Source organism: Cannabis sativa, chromosome 2, assembly GCF_029168945.1.
Source record: "Cannabis sativa cultivar Pink pepper isolate KNU-18-1 chromosome 2, ASM2916894v1, whole genome shotgun sequence".
Classification (NCBI taxonomy): Eukaryota; Viridiplantae; Streptophyta; class Magnoliopsida; order Rosales; family Cannabaceae; genus Cannabis; species Cannabis sativa.
The window spans coordinates 35,102,851-35,106,754 of NC_083602.1; the positions used below are offsets into that span (position 1 = coordinate 35,102,851).

The 3,904-nt window shown below is 43.6% G+C and overlaps 1 non-coding gene across 1 annotated transcript; it reads right to left on the bottom strand.

Annotated features, from left to right (window-relative positions):
• Window positions 1-1,827: 1,827 nt before the first annotated feature.
• On the bottom strand, window positions 1,828-1,934 carry LOC133035273 (small nucleolar RNA R71). Its single transcript, XR_009686550.1, has one exon. It is a non-coding gene; the product is annotated as a small nucleolar RNA R71 (small nucleolar RNA).
• Between the last annotated feature and the right edge of the window lie 1,970 nt (window positions 1,935-3,904).

Genomic DNA, 3,904 nt, shown 5'->3' on the forward strand with positions numbered 1-3,904 from the left:
AAGTGCATGAGGAACAGGCGTCTTCACCTACCAATCGCACGGTGGGGGAGACGCACGATTCGAATTCCCAAAGATCAACGGACCAGATCAATCTACCATTAAGGCGGTGGAAACGTTTGAGTATTCGTCTGACACCATCAATGCGCCGCATCAATCATGGGGCGTGAAACGAATCGACCTCTGCAAAAGCGAATCGCTGCATTTAATGCCATTATCAGACGCACCTCCACGAGTCCCCAAGTCGTATCAGAAGACCGAGGAGGCGGCTGGAAACATTCCTGCAAAAAGCAAATCGCTGCATTAAATGACATCATTTAAATTTGCCCCCACGCGCTCGAGGCTCGAGCTAGGGAAACGAGGAGTCAACCGGAGACACTTGAACAAGCCTTGGTTTATTTTTACTAAGTAAACAAGGCTTGGGGGGTAAATGTTGCTCCAGAATTCGTCCAAAATACGTGGACCAGTCGAGAGAGGACACGTGGATCAGATAACTTGGAAAGATTTGCTAAGTCTTTGTGCGCCACCAGGAAGCGCTGTTAGCATGGGTCCCGGAGGAGACACCCGGAGTACAAGGTACTCCAGGAGACTAGTATAGCGTTAAGGCTCTCTGGGATATGTCAGGCCATTCCCGAGCAATCAAGTCGCATTTAATGCTGCATGGGAGGAAGCGTGTTGGGACTGTAACACGCAATAAAGTCTGACGGCACAACCCCTGAACAGCAGCGCTACAGTAATGATCATTTAAGTCTAGCGACGGCTACTCTGCGAAGAGTCACGTCAATCACAAGGCAAAAAGGACATTCTTCATAAAAACCCTACAGCACCTAGGGATTTGACCATGCATCACCCATGGTATATTCATCGGAAATGCCCAACTTTATGGATACTTACAGACACATGTGTAAGAATAATTCTAGGGATTACCCCACCAAAACACTATAAATACCCCCTCAAAGCTCATTTAATGGGGTCGAGAATCTTGGTTGCAAAAGAGCAAGAAGAGAAGAAAAGCTCACCAAGAACATTCTCTGTATTTAAGAGAAAAACATTCTCTCAAGTGTAGAATCTGTATTAAATACATCCATTAATAGCAGTGGCTCGTGGACTAAGGCTCATTAACGCCCCAACCACGTAAAAAATCTTCATCTCACTTTCTTACAGCTCCTTATTATAATTATATTTTAATAGTTGCCGAAAACCTCGGTCAACACTTCCCAATCGGCCTGGGAATATCTTGTGTGAATACCCTTGCATTATTACATAGTTGTAATTTACATTATTTAACAAGTGAAAATACAAAAAAAAAAAAAGCGAATGTCACGAAATAGAGACAAATTAGGGAGATTTGTAAAACAACAAATTGAAATTTTAGAAAACTCTCCTAAATCGTCTTCTTCCACTCGTTCTCATTCACCACCATCACCCATACTTCCTGCACTTCCAATGATGGCTCAACAACAGGAAATCCAACCAAGAACGCTACAGGATTATCTACATCCTACGCGTACGGCCACACCTTCATGCATAATGTATCACATGAATATGCCCAACTTCGATTTCAAACCTGGCATGATTCAACTTTTACCAACCTTTCACGGTATGGAAAATGAGAGTCCATATGTGCATATTCAGGCCTTCGAAGAGGTGGTGGCCACATTCAACAACCAAGCTGACATCATTAACTTGGTGAGATTGAAGTTCTTTCCTTTCTCACTCAAGGATAAAGCCAAAAGCTGGTTGTATTCCTTAAGGCCAAGGTCTATTGGGACTTGGGACGAAATGACAAAAGCATTTTTCTCTAAATTTTTCCCACCCCATAAGACTAGCAGCCTTAAGAGGCAAATCTCTACCTTCACCCAAAAGGACCATGAAACGTTTCATCAGGTCTGGGAGAGGTTTAAAGATTTGATGGGCTAGTGCCCACATCATGGATACGAAAGTTGGCGTCTTGTCAGCTATTTCTACGACGGTCTCACAGCCGACAAAAGACAATTCGTACAAATGATGTGCAATGGCGACTTCCTACAGAAAGATCCCGAAGAAGCTTTGGAATATCTTGAAGAAATTTCTGAAAAATCATACACATGGAGTGCGCCAAGTCCTACAGACAAGCCACGAACAGCCGGAGTCTACCAATTGAAGGAGGAGGACAGTGTGAAAGCTCAACTTGAAGCTTTGAAAAAACAATTTGAGGCTTTCAAAACTCAAGAAGGTAAAGCACTCCAGATGGCTACAAAAGTGGAAAAGCAAGAACCATGCTTCATTTCTGAGTCGGGTAATACTGCAATCAACCCTGAAGTCATCAATCAATTACCGACCAAAAGAACCATGTTTTGGAATCCAATCTTCGAGGGACTTCCTCAAGATAGGGAAACACCAAAACCATCCACTGTACAAGCTCCTCAACCAAATTTGGCTCATCTGCCTAAGGAACTTAAGCATGTCTTCTTGGGAGCAAATAACACTTTCCCTGTCATCATATCCTCCACCCTTAATGCAACTCAAGAGCAACAACTTATCAACGTGCTCACAGAGCAAAGAGGAGCAATTGGTTGGACGTTAGCTGGCATTAAAGGGATTAGTCCGTTGATTTGCTCCCATCACATTAAATTGGAAGATGGGGCCATACCACGACGTGATCCTCAAAGGAGATTAAACCCACCAATGAAGGAAGTGGTAAAGACAGAAATCTTGAAGCTTCTGGATTACGGGATACTCTATCCTGTTGCCGACAGTAAGTGGGTTAGCCCAACTCAGGTTGTTCCCAAGAAATCGGGAGTAACAGTGGTACCAAATGATAAGGGAGAACTCATCCCTACCAAGGTCACAACAGGTTGGCGCATCTGCATTGATTATAGAAAATTAAATGCCGCCACCTGTAAAGACCATTTCCCACTTCCATTCATCGATCAAATCTTGGAACGTGTGGCAGGTCATCCTTTCTACAGCTTTCTCGATGGTTATTCACGGTACTACCAAATCAAAATTGCTTTAGAAGATCAGGAAAAGACCACATTCACTTGTCCTTTTGGTACCTATGCCTTCCGGCGTATGCCATTTGGCCTGTGTAATGCTCCAGCCACCTTCCAGCGCTGCATGATGAGTATCTTTAGCGATATGATCGAGAATTGTATGGAAGTATATATGGATGATTTGACAGTCTTTGGTGATTCATTTGAATCAAGCCTTCTCAATTTGGAATCTGTGCTTAAACGATGCAAAGAGAAAGGCTTAGTACTCAATTGGGAGAAGTGTCATTTCATGGTGCCATCTGGCATAGTCTTGGGGCATATTGTTTCACAACGAGGAATTGAGGTTGATCAATCCAAGATTGAACTCATATCAAAGCTGCCCACCCCCAAGACTGTTAAGGATGTTCGATCCTTTCTTGGGCATGCTGGATTCTATAGGAGGTTCATCCAGAATTTTTCGACGATAGCTCGACCTTTGTCAAACCTCCTCGCAAAAGATGTGGTGTTTAACTGGACACCCGAGTGTGAGGAATCCTTTCAAACACTTGTCACCAAACTCACTTTCGCCCCTATCATTCAACCACCTGATTGGAACTTGCCATTCGAGATCATGTGTGATGCTAGCAATTACGCTATAGGGGCCGTCCTTGGTCAACGAAGGGAAGGGAAGCCCTTCGTCGTATACTATGCAAGTAGAACTCTTAATAGTGCTCAAATGAACTATTCTACTACTGAGAAAGAGTTGCTTGCCGTAGTATTCGCACTTGACAAGTTTTGTTCCTACCTGATCGGTTCCCCTATCACGGTCTTCACCGACCACTCTGCTCTTAAGTACCTCCTTTCCAAAAAGGATGCTAAGGCACGCTTAATTAGGTGGATCCTTCTATTACAGGAATTTGACTTGACCATAAAGGATAAGAAAGGAGTTGAAA